Raw genomic sequence first — 15,386 nt, 5'->3', positions numbered from 1 at the left:
TAATAAAGTAATTATTATGGACTTATTAACAATGCTTTTATTAATCCCTGTAAAGCACTGTTCCATTCTAAGTTCCACTAGCTGGAGAGCAGCATAGTTAATGAGTGCATAATAAAGTGATTTTTCTTTTAGCCTTTATAAGGCATTACTATGTATTACTCATTGGGTATTCCTCATGGAGCCCGTGATGGTGTCTTCTTATTGGAGCCTCTGTAGTCATGCACGTGCCATTGTCAGCATTGTGTCTTTATTTTGATCATTTTGTGTATGTTTTACTGCCTTTTTGGTGCGTGGGTGTTTTGTTCCTCTTTTTTTTTAACTATGTAAAGCACTTTGAGCTGCATTTTCTATGTCTGAAAAGTGCTTTATCAATAAAATGTATCATTATTCTTAATCTCAAGCCATGACCTATTGTAACCTTTGTAATTATATGCTTGCCTAACTTTCACTGTAAACCAGTTTTTATTCTATGGCTCAATGAATTTGCTGTTATCTTGATCATACATGTCAAATCAAGCACAAATGACACCCAATAAGATACTATACTTACATTAAATCTCTCCCTCGGGTCTGATTGTTGATGTGTATTTGTACAAACAGAATGTAACCAACCTCTTAAAGACAATGTCATAGTTATCTGAAGAACTCATCTTCCACAGACAGAAGTATTTCTGTTATCTCGCCACCAAAGTGGCCTCATCGGTCACATGTTCTGTCAGCGTCATGCATAACTCGTGCCCTGGTTTACGTCTGGATGTGAGTGAGATGAACGACAAAAACAAAACCAAGAAAAGAATTACATATTGGTAAAAATCAATAACAGAACGTAACCTGATGAAGACACTAGCTCTTTAATATAAGCACCTAGGAACAATAGTGATTATTCAAGAAAGTTTTAATGATATTTTTTTCTTTAACAACTTACTTTAATAAAGTTAACACGATAATATTCACAGGCCTAATTCCTATAATACTAGAGCCATTAACCTGCATGTATTTAACTATTTGACAGCGAGTGAATGAGCCAGACAGTTGTAGAAAATAGATCATAAGACACTGGGTGAGGTTTTTACCCTGAAGCCTTTTGTCCATTAATGCAAACAATGGTGGAGTTTGAGTGGTTTGAAAGGCAGTGTCATGTGAACATACTTGGAAATCTTCAGGTATGGGTAAGTTACTCGAAACTTGCAATATACACTGGGTACGGAAAGTATTCAGACCCTTTTAAAATTTTCACTCTTTGTTTCATTGCAGCCATTTGCTAAAATGAAAAAAGTTCATTTTATTTCTCATTAATGTACACTCAGCACCCCATCTTGACAGAAAAAGCCAGAAATGTAACCCTAACCCTAACCCTATTGTTGTTGTTTTTTTTAAAAATGTAACTGTTACACTACTTTGAGTTACTTTTGGTCCAGAATACTAATTATATCACACTGATAGTATTCAAATAACATCAGTCTACGTTTTGTTTCAAAAACTTCTGCTGTTTCAGGAGCAGAAAGCTATCTTTTTTCCACCCATAAGTTATATTTAACTATATATCATCTTATCATCTTTTTTTCCTCAAATTATTGCAAACAGTGAGAAAACAACGCAAATATGCACTTAACCTTTCACTCAAAACAATGTTATTTATTCTCAAAATGGAAAACACTTCTCCATTCATCATGACTCAGGCTTTTGTTCAGAAAACACAATTACATGGTAACAAATGTTGATTTATACTGCACACAAAAACAATTTACACAGTGTAGCTCCTCCCCTCACTCTCACTCCTCTGACTCTGTTTCCAATGTTGGCGCCATTGCTCCAAAACAGAAACGCACACCTGTTGCCCTTCCATGCTAAAACTCTGATTGCTAATTGGAAAACTGCGTGACAGGTACCCATGTTGCATAGAAGAGCAATTTACTTTAGAAATTTGAATGACAGTGTGTTCCTTGTGAAAACAAGAGATTTTCTTCATGGAAATGTTGCCAAATGCAGAGAATTGTATGTAATGTTTTGACAAGTGTGTTTTAGGACTGCAGTTTAAGTGTAAAGCAGGGATTATGCTTATAGTTTAGTAGAATTGGTTCAGGGTATTGGTGCATGAGTTACACATGTTTAAACAATTGAGAAAAACTAATAACGTGCAACATTTTTAGTAACACTATATAAAAGTGCTTGTAATAAGCAGTAATTAAGAGGTTATAAGCCTTTTAATAAGGCCTTGTTAAATACAAGTGTTAATAAGATTATTATATAATTATATAGAGAAGTGGAGAGGTAAAGAAAAAGTGTGTGTGTGTGTGTACGTGCGTGCTTGTATATCTGTAACATCGCTTATATGAGTGGGAATTTTGTTGCAAAACAAGTATGACAACCACAGAGTTCACTTCCCGTTCATAGTATTCATGCATGTGCTCACAGTGCAGCAGATAATGTAAATTCAATCCATCCTCTAAACCTGTAACAGACACTGTACCAGGCTCAGGCTGGACAACAGTGGTCAGAAGCTAAATCAGTTTCATCATTACCACTTTTTCCAAAAACAGTGTCCTTATGTCCCTTTTTAAACCCCCTTTAGGTACATTAGCCCCATACCGTGACAGTGGTCAGAAGCTAAATCAGTTTCATCATTACCACTTTTTCCAAAAACAGTGTCCTTATGTCCCTTTTTAAACCCCCTTTAGGTACATTAGCCCCATACTGTGCAGCAACGTCTAGCAAATCATCTTTCTGACACTTTACAAGCTGCCCTAATGGGGAACTAGCAACAAAACTGCACGCTAAGGCTCATCATGATGAATTCTTGTTGGGTGTGGGATACATATGTATGTGTATATACGTATATATGCATATGTGTGTATCCATAAAATGAAGAGTCCGTCCTTAAGACTGCTCTACTGTAAAGTGCCTTGAGATACCATTGGTTATGATTTGGCGCTATACAAATAAAGATTGATTGATTGATTGATTGATCTTCTCAGCAACATTTGACTGTTGTGCCCAGGACAAGCTCTAGTATATATGATCCTGGACAAGCCCCCACTTGTTATGCTCCAAGTGCTGAAAATACACCCAGATGGCAACAAACAGTCAAAATAATGCCAAGTAGAACAGTCGATGACGTTTAGAACGATTTATTTGTCACAGACGAAGACATACTATTCCAGAGTGGGGAAGGTGAGGGTGGGGAGGTTGGGCCAAATAAATTAAACAATGAAAATAAAACAAGGCATATCACACTCTAGCACTAAGCAATATGAAAAAGAAATAAACACCCTGTCTGATTAACTAAAGGAGAGTCCAAAACTTACAGGGGGTGGCACCAACCACTAAAGTAACGTGTCTAGACGTAGAAATCCTAGTTGTGCAAATTGTTGGAGGTACCTCCTCTTACCTGGCCCTACACCTTACCACCACACAAAGTTCATTGTAAGTATAAGTTCAACTAAAGTGGCAGCAGCCGCACAGGTTCACACAGCTTTCTCCAGACTTCTTCCTCGTGTGTGCTGGCCACGCCCTTATTTCCTGTAAGCCACTTAATGAGGGCCAGGTGAGCTGATTAGGGCCTGCTAAAACAAAAGAGGAGGGGTCACCAATTGTCACAATGTGTACATGCACGTAACAGTGACTATATAATTAAATCTTTGCATTTATGCACACATTGAGCCATCTGTTCTCATTACATATCCTCCTTTTATTTATTTGTTTAAGTATTACCAACCAACATTCACACATCTTTTTTAAAGGATAAAAGATTGCAGCCATTTCCAACCTGTTGCTTAGAAAAGCAACAGGTTGGAATTGACACAGCATCAATATTAGAATGTGTTGGAGCTCAGTAAAAAAACAAGTGTATTCAGAGCTTTACCTTTTTAAAAAAAATCATAAAATTAGTACTGCAGATCTATTCATATATGGTAACAGTATCACACAAAAAAAAACCCATAAATAATCAAGCTGAGAAGCAGTATTTCTATCGTCTGCTCTTCCTTTGCCTCCTTAGTTTAACAAAGAGAATGCAAAACATTCCAACTATAAATTGTGAACAGCAATTTCAGGAGTTGGTAAATGCTCCGTCACTGCTGACAGGAGTGCATTGAGTCCATCACAGCCCCTCCCACTGGAACTCAAGCCCACAAACTCTGCATTGAAAGGCAGCAATGCTAACCAATTAGAACTGGTGTGATTTGGCACTTTTTGCACTTTAAATAAGAACAAACTAAAATTCTAAAATTCCTATTGAATAGAAAAGGTTTTATTCAGTGTATATGTAAGTTTCCCAAGAGGTAAGCTAAAATAACAAATAAAAAGTTGGTTATATTTCAAACTGCATTTTTGATCTTTTTTTTTTTCTCCTTTCCAAAAATATTGCCTCGTATCGTTATTGTGTGCCCCCACGATCATATATCGTTTTGTCTGATTAAGTTTTTATACTGTCCTACTCCTAGTCAATACTAAGTATAAGCTGCAGATTCTCATCTACAAAGACACATTTCAGCATAAGACTGACATCAGCTGTAAACCTGAAGGATGGTCATCAGGAAGAGGCGCTGAGCATTGCCCCCCCCCCCCCCCCCCCCCCCCCCCCCCCCCCCTTTGTGGGCCAACAATAACACAGACGGGGCGCGGGGCAGAGAAGAATGTGTGCAGGAAACCAGTGCTTTATGTTTCAGCCTGTACAGCAGTACTGTAGAATAGTACTCACAGATTTACCAATGTATGTCTTACGTAAACCCATTGGCTCATTCATGCCTTAGTGTTACATTTGTCATATGAAATATTTATTTGAATCATTTCTTGTTTTAATGAAACATTTGAATGAATTCACTTTCTCGAGTCCTTAGGACCCCAGTGTTGTAGTTTATCATCTGGTGTTTCTCAGAGTTCCCACTCCCTCTGCCTTGTGTCAGTGACTGCCAACACAACAAGGCCACTGTTCTCAGCTTACAGTGGAAAACTTCTTCAAAGCCTTTGTGTTTTAGCTTTTCCTCTTTCTTTTCAAAAAAAAACTTTTTTATAGACTCTGTTTAGGAGCATTTCATTAAACTCCACACTGTCATTTCTCAATCTGATGGCACCGGCTCTCCATCAAGCTCCTATAATGAAAGCGGTGAACTCCATGGTTCTAAAGCTCTATATAGACATCAGTGTCTTCACATAGGCTTTCCAAATGACTTTAGGAGGAAAGGACTAACCTGAAGTCTCATTCAGGAACAGGGGTTGACCTCATTATTGTAGACAGATGATGATGGCTGTTCCAGCAGAGGGCACCAGATCATACAGTTGTACAAAATATGACAGCATGAAGTTCATATTCATGATTGGACATAACAAGTCCTTTATGGATGCATTTTAATCAGCATGCTCATTGAGGATTAACTCCAAGTACATCTGAGTCCATCATAGAGCAAACATAGAGAGTGGAAGTCAAAGGCGCGCACACATTCACGGTTCTACTATAGTTCTTCTCGATGCAGACTTATTAGAGGAGAACATGCAAACTGCATGGAAACACTGGAGCCTTTTTGGCATCTAGCGTTGTTATGTAAGCGTACTGTATGAGCTTAAACTTAAATTGAATGCTGATGTCTTTATGCTGTTTTGGCGATTACTTGACATAAAAGCGGTCAATGTGGCTTTTTTGCCTCCAAAATGCATCGAAACATGTTGATTCAGCAGGGGCGGGACGATACACCGAGTTCACGCTATGATACAGTATTCGATAATATAGGGTTGGGGGGGGGGGGGTTAAAAAAGACAAAAACAATTGTAGTTGTGAAAATAACCATGCTTTTATTTAACTTTAACTCTGGACTTTCTTACATACTTACTCTGGGTATGACCTTTTCAACTCAATAGGATTATAGAAAGAAAAAACCAACCATAACATTCTGGTGTGGAGTAGATCACTGGAGATTTTTTTCTTCCTGACATCACAATACCACTCATTCCCTTGACAATACAACTTGTGAGCAATCTCATTTTAACTTTAACATTTATATAATTCAAACCAAGGGTCCATCAATACACCAGATCATACTTATAATAGCCCTCAAAAACCCTATGGAATCCTTTGTTTATTAAATGATTATTTTCAGGTGCCTTGTGCATGCTGAGAGATTAACAACGTCAAAACTTTTCCAAATTAAATTCCTATGTGGATACAACAATAGAGAAAGAACATTAGGTCCCACACAGCCAGCAGCTGTTTGGGTCTTCCATGCATTGCGTGCATTCTGCATAAAGGCGTATGTTTGTGGGCTTTGTCAAAGGTACATTTCCATCCTCCAAGTGTTCCCGGGGAGATAAACATTGTTAAACTCAGAGCGAGGAAATTTGATTGTCAAGTACAGTCAGCTACAAAGTCTCTCACCAACCTGTTTACAATGTTAATTAACAGGCAAACTTCAAGTCAGATGGTGACTACATCATCCGTTGAGTAAGATCCTCCTCCCATGGCTTCACCCCTGAGGTATGTAAGACTCACAGAGATCATTAGATTTAACCTTTCTAACCTTACCAATCCTGAATTTTAAAGGTTGGTGTTCTTTTAATGAGCAACAGGGGGAAGTAAACACTAAAACAAACAGGAGGAAGTACACAATAAAACCAGAACAACATCCATCCATTGTTCTGTTTCATTTCAATGAACTCTGTGTGAAGTCCAACAGTTCTTTGTCTCTGCAGGAGAGTTCTTTGTGCAAAGAGGTTGACGAGGAAATTGAGAAACAAGTTCGTCCACCCATCCATCCATCCATCCATCCATTCCAAAATATTACATTTTTCCTGCTTTTGCTGCTGCCTTTTTGGATCATGAAGCACACCCAGGCACTATTTTCTTTGATAGGCTTATTCTAGAGAGTTGATTTGAGTGTGATATTGAAAGAAAACTCATGCAATGAGAACATGCACACTCCACTCATAGTGGCCAAAGCCAACAGGAAACCCAACATTTCCAAAGCAGCATTGAGCTAACCGTTACTCATCTAAACACATGATAAAATGCATGTTGTCATGTGTTGTGTGGATTTCCTGCATGATTGTGCTTTTCTGTCTCCATCTGTACCCACGCCTACTATTGGATGTTAGATAGAATATGCTCCAGCAGACTCTATAAGCTAAATGAAACAAAACAAAAACAAAACTAAAAACTGACTGAAAAATATTCCAAACTCAGAGTATTGGTCACTGATGTTGCATTTTCTCATATGACACTTGACCTAAGTCTCTATTTTGAATATTTGGACATTTTACATCCTTTCTCAGGACACAGCAGAGGGGCGGGGCCCTCCTGCCTTCTGACACTAATCCTCAAACCATCATCAAACACTTTGAAAGAGAAACCAGGTGAAGTTGAAACGATATCTCTTAGTCTCCCTCTTTTTAACGATATGTATCTCTAGTGTCCTGTTGTTGTATCCAGTATGATAAGTTTTGTGCAGGATGTTTGTGTTTGGATGCTCTTTGTCACAGTTTTCACTGTTTGTTGTTTATGTTGGTTCAGTGTCTTGTAAAACGACGTGGGTTGGGCACGTATAGTTAATGACACTTAAACAAAATCAATTAATCAATCAATCTGTTGTATTGCTTTCCTCACTGTTGTTCTTTCACCTGTTTTGCTTTATTTTACCTCATAATTCTTTTGAGATACAAACTTCCATAAAATGATGACCTTATTGGTCTTATGCTGTGCTTTGTTGTGCATAAAGATACTTGGTTTTGAATTACATCTCCAGCGAAGACATTTCATTGTCTTCAACAATACAATTTTGCATTTCTGTTGGAAGTTTTTTTATGTTCTCCTCATGCCCATGTGGGATTACTATGGAAGCCTATTCCCGCCAGTTAAAAAAAAAAGTAAATGTAAAGTGATAATTATATTTAAAAAATCTTAAGTCATAATTATGAGATACTAAGTCATAATTATGAGATAATATATACTAAGTCATAAATAGTATCTCGAATTCTGTTTTTTTTTACTGGCGGGAATGGGCTTCCATAGATTCCTCCTAAAATCACGATTAAGCACCTTTTGTGCTGAATGGGGCATTTGTTGCCAGAAATAGTTATTAAAGTTAGATTTTTTTAAATTCAAAGCTTTCTCTCTCTTTGCCCAGCAACAGACTGGTGTGTGATGTCAGCTTGAAAGGTATACAGACCGGAGTGAGCCAGGAAGTAGTTGACAGAAAATCCATCCATCCATTCTCAGACCCACTTATTCCTGTTTTCCGGGTCTGACGGTGCCTATGTCCGGCTGACACTGGGCGCTAGGCGGGGGTACACCCTGGACAGGGCGCCAGTCCATCGCAGGGCAACACACAGACAGACAACCACTCACGCTCACATTCACTCCTATGGACAATTTAGAGACTAGTTGACAGAAAATGAACAAATAAAAATACATTATTCCATATAATGATATTCTCCCAATAAGGTTTTCCTGTGACCTAATCACATATGGACTCCAGATATTTAGGACTTGGCGCTGCTTAGCACACTAAACACACATTGTTCTCTTTAACATCTTATTTCCTTTTCAACCCACCAGCCTGTGTCATGTCCTTCAACAACTCGCACTGCTCCAGACTTTCAATCTGTACAAATCATATGTGGAAACACCTTCAGAATTGGCTTTAATAAATGACTTTGATGAACCTGAGTTTAGGTTCTTCACACTCAGCCTATGGAGGCTGCTCTAACGTCCCAGCTGTCCTCAGCCTTGTCCCTTTGCTTCACAGGTCAGGACACGCACAGCTGCTTCTCCCCACTACAGCGTCTCATCGTCCCCCAGTGACATCATTGAATTACTCACAGCAACACATCATTCATCATTTCAGTAATGGTTATTATTATCATACCGACATTAAAGTCTCCTAAGAGCGCATGATATCTGATCAACTTCCTCAGGTGTCCAGAGTGAGGGGAACACAGTACAGGAGGAGAATTAGCACCCCCCACTCCCCCCATCCCTGTCTGCAAAGCGGTGCTGAGGTATGCAGGGTGGAGGGTGGAGGAGGAAGGAGACGTGATGGGACTGAGCGGGCATATTTTTTAGGCTGATGGAAAAACAGTGCAGCTTGTGAAAGCTCAACAAGCGGCATGTGGCACCAGAAGACTGCGGTCAACTTGTTGTTCATGATGTTCCCTTGTCATTTCCCTGCCTATAAAAATCTGCTTCATCATTCTTTGATTGTAATTGTCTATCATCAGCTGTCCCTTTTCTTTGTTCTCTGTTCTAACACCTCACTCATTTCAAATGTTTTGCTGTGAAGTGGTTTAAAGCAATTTGAGACATTTGTCATTATGGCAACTCACTTCTTTGTGCAAACTGTTTATTTATTTTTTACAATAGGCTGCACAAATCACTCACTAATAGAGGAAAGGCCACTCCAGAGCCAATACTCTTATCAAGAATCAGCAGTTGTAGCTGGGAATGTCTAGAAGCTGTGACCCACCGATTACATTGTTTTTATAACCCCCTTTACATTAGCAGGAGGGTGGGACTGCCATGACTTTGTTTCTCAGCTCAATATTGTTCATTGTTGCACTTGACAGCTTAGAAAGCAACAGAAATTCATTCATTCATCTTCTGTGTTCACCCCTTGCATGGGACGCAGAGTGTACAGTAAACTCTGGATTCTAGAATGTCACAGGGCAAACACATTCACACACACAAACACAGATGATGTAAATGTTTTTAGATTTTAGTTGACTGGTCTTGGTCTCGACACAAGATTTTAAAAGTTCTTGGTTTTGTCTCAGATTTGAAAGCATTTATACTCGGTCTTGTCTCGGTCTCGGAGTCCCCGAACTCGAGATTTCTTTGTCAAGACCGGTCAAGACCAGCACTGATTTCTGTTATTCTGCAACTTTACTAATGTGATAATGAGAAGAACTTGGCAAAATGATAAATATATCTGATTCATGCTGTACCTTTTTTGTCTGTCCAATGTATTTTAAAGAAACTAAAACTGAGGAGAGAATGTTCTTTTACTTTTCAACGTTTTCATGGTTTTTGAAATAGACTTTTATGGCCTCGGTCTTGGGTTGTCTTGGTCTCGACTCCCAAAATTCCTTGTCTTGTCTTGGTCTCGGTGCTCTCTGATCTTGGGCAAATCTTGGTCTTGGATATTGTGGACTTGAGCACAACACTAAGAGCTACTAACTGGTGTACTATTGTACTGTCAGTGAAACAACTGTTTATTGATAAAATGATCGAAATGTAATAAACATTTACCATCGCCATTACTTCTCTTGCTTCTGTGGACATTATATTATTTCTCAGTGGTAAAATATAAAACACAAAACTACCAACAAGTTGCAGAGTCAACCAACAGCTTCAATAAGCTTTGAAGAAAAAAGCCTCAGAACTTTAGTTCACCAATTGTTTAACACGAGCTACTTTCTGCCTTTCTAATTCATCATTGATTATCTTTCACATATTGTATCTCATGTCAATGAATTCTTGCCTAGCGTTGAGGAATTTCACCATCTTGTACAAGATGCATCTTGCAAAGATGATATTCATTGGATTTCAAACTGACCACAACCATCATGTATGCACTTTCACAGCAGTGGTGGTGGCGGTGCACAGCTGGCTGCTTCCCTGAACCAGCCCACACTCTCTGCTGAGGTCTTGTGTCAATAGGACCAGGCAGCTTTTAAACACTGTAAAACCTCTCACCTCTCAGAGAAAACCCAGGTCATACAAATTACTTTTGGTTCTTGAGTTGTTTCCTTGATTTAATGGAATTGTGTATTTACTTTAGCTTTATTTCTCCTCAGTTTTCCCAACTCTGAACAGACACAGAACAGATTTAATTTTACTGGATTAAAAATGGCATCTCAGAAATATTATACACATTTGCAAACATACATAAACATCATACATGGAGCCTTCTCATATGTGCCGTTTCCTCCCCGTCCTTTGTTTGCTCTGTGTCTTATCTCCACATCTTGTCTCCCTTTCCCTTGCAACTCTTTCACTTTCTCAGGCTTCTGACCCCTGCTGGGTATGAATTCTGACTGATCCCAGTTAGGAATTTGCTCTACATTACTGGAGTTGGAGCCTGTAGCTGCAATCACATGACCACTATGTTGGTATGGCCATAATGAAGATGGACGGGCTGGAGAGAGTGCTGACAGTGGGAGTCACATTCCTCAAGCAAGTCCTCTAATTATGTTAATCTTTAATGCACATGCGCACCACGTGCACACACATCGTTTGACTTAGCATTTTAGTTTACTGTTTCTCTAAAATACTCATATTTACCAACATGCACTTTTATCCAATGCCTGCTTATGAAGTCTACAAACAAGTTTTCAAAAAGGTTTTTGGCAAAACTAAAGGGTTTGTATTCAAATTCCTCAATGCTACAGTAGAGACTTCAAATATGTGCAGCACAGAATCAAACCACTATTCTTCAAGTAGTACCAGATGACGGGGACCCGTTAGAGAGGCTTTCACGCACTTCCTCAGTGAGACCACACACCTTCGCGAACATGTCTCAGCTCTTTTCACTTGTAATTAACAAAACCGGAAGGTTTAGACATTGTGAGACCTGTTGGAAGAGTATTTCTCACAAATGAAACAAATAAATCCCAAACAATCGCAAAAAGACAGCTTGTCAGCTAAATGACCCCGTTGGCTCTTTCAGGAGTTCACTGAGTCACTCACTAAGCACACCAGACACACACAGCACCAAATATTGACTCTTCCAGATCCTCTGTCTTTTCTTTAGAGTCGAGCTGGCAGAACAAACAGCTGGACTAGCACAGCACTGTCTTTCATCCTGACAGCTCCTCCTCTCCCACCTTCAGGCTTGGTTTGCTAGTTCATCTACAGTGCTGCTTTTCTGTATCAGAGCACCAGTTAAGTGACAAGCAGCCATAGCCAAGCTGAGCAGGAATGCACCAGGAAACATGTTACAGACACGGTTGAAGCAGCTCCTGGTTTAGAACGAGTGAGCGAGGGAACGTCTAAAAAAAAGAGATTTTAAATACACTTTCTAAAATGATAGTATAGCTATAATCACATCAGGTCAGGTTATTTGCTTATATATGTTGAGCTAACAATAATTTAGGTGATGACTGAACAGTGTTGTAATGCCTGGAGGAGTATACTGAGTCTTAGCACCAAGTTCTTTTAATTCTACACCTAAAACATTGACGTTTTAAACTCAGTGATGCAGAAATGCATCTTCTATTTTAGAAAACGATTCAAGGTTGAACATGTCAGCCTACAAGTGTAAAATAAAAGATTACTAACAAGTGCACACAGAGAATGTAAACGTCTGCCATTTCTATCCCCAATAATAACCATACAGCATGTCCAATTGTATCGGAACCCCCATTTTTTTCCGTGAAAAATTACAATGAAGTACAGTTTTAATTGAAAGCAGATTTCAAAAACAAAATCCAAGAAACTCAGTGGGGTAATGAAGGAACCGAAATATATTGATCCGGATCCCCTCCAAAGTTTAATGGGATCTTTCATAGCAAATGGTCTGTCTTTGGTTAAAATTTTGTCAAAATTTGTTGCATATTTTAGACGAAAATTGACAAACGAACAATCATATAAACGGAGGTAAAAATATGACCTCCTTGGTGGCAATAATAAAAAAATAATTTCGAATCAAGTATACATTTATGAGTGTGTTAGGGAAATCTCAGCAAACCAGGGTTATTAGGTAAAATGATGAAGCTTTGAAATGGGTGCCATAATAGGAAAAGTGGTCTGATGGCATCAATTCCACAGCTTCCCTTTATATTCTACTGTAAATGTCAACACTCGGAGTGTGAGAATTGACTCATCATCATAGATCTGCCCTCTTGTCGCTACAAACGCATTACTATGTGTTTCTAGTGCAAACCCCCTCGGCTTTTTGACTCTGGTTTGTGTAAAACTCCTGGGTGGTCCATTGATACTATTTAATAGACCTCACAACATATGCTTGTCTGAGAGCCATGGAAATTTCACCCTAAACAAATGTATCACAGACAGTCAGAAGAAACAACGAGTTTCTCACATTTTGAATAAGAAGAGGGATTTTTTTAAATTTGTTTTATCAGAACTTACACTGTGTATTTTCTCATTGCATAACCTAAAGACTGACCCTCTCACTTTATTTTTTATTGCTTTTTGTTATTTCTTGCGCACACTTACATTAAAGATTTTCACTTTGTCTGTTTGCGCATTCAAATGAAAACAGCTGCAGCCAAAACGAGACACGAGCCTGAGCGAAAGAGGACGGAAAGACCAGAGGGATGGAGGAAATGTGGAAGGAATGCTGATTGTTAGGTAGGTGGAGAGGATGTTTCAAAGATCTCATCGTCTTTTGATCCAACCCTCATTGATCACAGTGCAGCAGTGGCAGCAGCTCAATAACGGCTCAGGCCACGGCCAGCGAGACGTCCTGTTCTTCCCATTTGTCCAGTACACCTGCTTTACTGGAGTCAGGTTTAACACTCGTAAAAGGATTTTTGTGGCTTTTTCCAATGCAAATGCACTAGTGTGTGTGTGTGTGTGTGTGTGTGTGTGTGTGTGTGTGTGTGTGTGTGTACACATTGACAAATACCGGTAGATGCCTGCAAGGTGAAGTCAAGACTGTCATGTTGTTAACTTTCCTTTAAGTAATAAACCAGCCAAAATCACACAATGTTCAACCCCTTTGGCTTTGATTCTTATACGATTTCCTGTAGCTATCTTCATCTGTTCTGCAGAAGGCAGGCAGCGTTCGTGGATAAACACTGATTTTTTTTTTTTTTTTTTTTTTTTTTGTGGGGCAGAGATTGAACGATGTTTGCCATGGGAAACACTTGGCATCCAGATGGAGCCGAGCGGTCAGCTCCACCAGGTATTTACACAATCAGTTTGGACTCAGATTTACAAGTATTTTGGTAAACTTGAAATATTTTCAATGGTTTAAATTCAAGGGTTTGGGACCTTCCTGTGGTCGTCCGACTTGACATTGTTACTGATCGCCTGGCTTCCTGTCCAGCAGGGTTTGACTCAACCTTGAGCCCCTGAGCCATCAGGGATTGGCTCCAGCAACCCTGCAACCCTCTTTAGCAAACTCTTTTTAGTCCAGGGACAACATAAAAACTATAGAGCCACAAAAAATGGTCTGACATCTAAACAACTAAATATAATTCCAAAAATATAAAGAACTAACTTATAGATAAGTTACAGATATGGAACCAATTTATTTGGTAATATATGGCACCTTAATATATGCCTAAATAATTATCATCTCACAGGTTTAATTGGATGCTCTGGCACGAAAATTTACACTTGAGGCAATAGACTTTGTTGTTGTGGTAGATGCTCAAGCAGCATTGTTTTTTAAAAAAAAAAAAAAAATTCATTATTATTTATTTCAGCGTGATCTTAATTTTGTGAAAATTCAGAGAAAACTGTAACCTAGGTTGCTGTAAGGCAGAGAAAAATTACCTTAAGAAGTTTCTTTCTTGAGTTTTCGTGTGATTTATTTTGCTTTGATACTTGTAGAATTGGCAAATAAATTACACCACTAGTCCTTTTAGGTTAGCAGTATAGAAATGTGAGCTAAGCTACACCTCTACATAATATTCTCGTTTACCACAGCAGCATAGTCTCTATTTGTAAAAGCTGCTAAGGCATAGTAATAATGACACTGGGTTCACTAGAGTGACACGTTTATGAAGTCACTAAACTAAAACTACTATTTCAAGAGGATTGGAGGAAGTGGACTAAAGTACACACTAAAGATTTAATGCTCGACACATTATTTTAAAATCCAGACTTGGTTTCATGATCAGGCCCATACCCTGAGTCTCTAACGAGGGGGTGGATGGATAAAGCCATGGCTGTCTCCTCCTTTTTTCTCTAACATCCGTCTTTCAGAAGGACCACACCTAGAATGAATTGAGTGACACTGACCACAGAGCTTTGAGTTTTCATTTTGTGCTGCAGACGGATTGAAGTATATATTTTCAAATTTCAATATGGATTGACCTGTGATTGACCCACGTCTACAAAAAATACTATATAATATTATAATAGCCAGGTTTATAACAATTTACCACCACTTTCTCCCTGGTTGTAGTTCAAGGCTTATCAATTCTGAATCTTTCACAGTTTCCTTTATTTACAGCTGACCTTGTAAAAAGCTCTTTTTTATGTTGTGCTAACTCCAGGTGTTCCTCAGCTTAGAGGAGGTGGAGGTGAGGTCATTTCTTGCTCGGAAAAATGAAGAGTTTCCTGGAAGAGCTCAAAATTAGCAGAACCAAACATAATGCTGTGTGCCTCTCTTTCTATTGTAGGTTAACATAAGTACCTGAATACAGGCTGCTGATGAACTGTCTAAAAAGAAAAAAAAAAAAAATAATAATAATTAATTTGTTTCTTCTCA

The sequence above is a fragment of the Gouania willdenowi genome, chromosome 4 (genome assembly GCF_900634775.1).
Source record: "Gouania willdenowi chromosome 4, fGouWil2.1, whole genome shotgun sequence".
In the NCBI taxonomy this organism is placed as follows: domain Eukaryota; kingdom Metazoa; phylum Chordata; class Actinopteri; order Blenniiformes; family Gobiesocidae; genus Gouania; species Gouania willdenowi.
The sequence above is the reverse complement of the archived record's forward strand: the minus strand, read 5'-3'. Positions refer to the sequence as shown.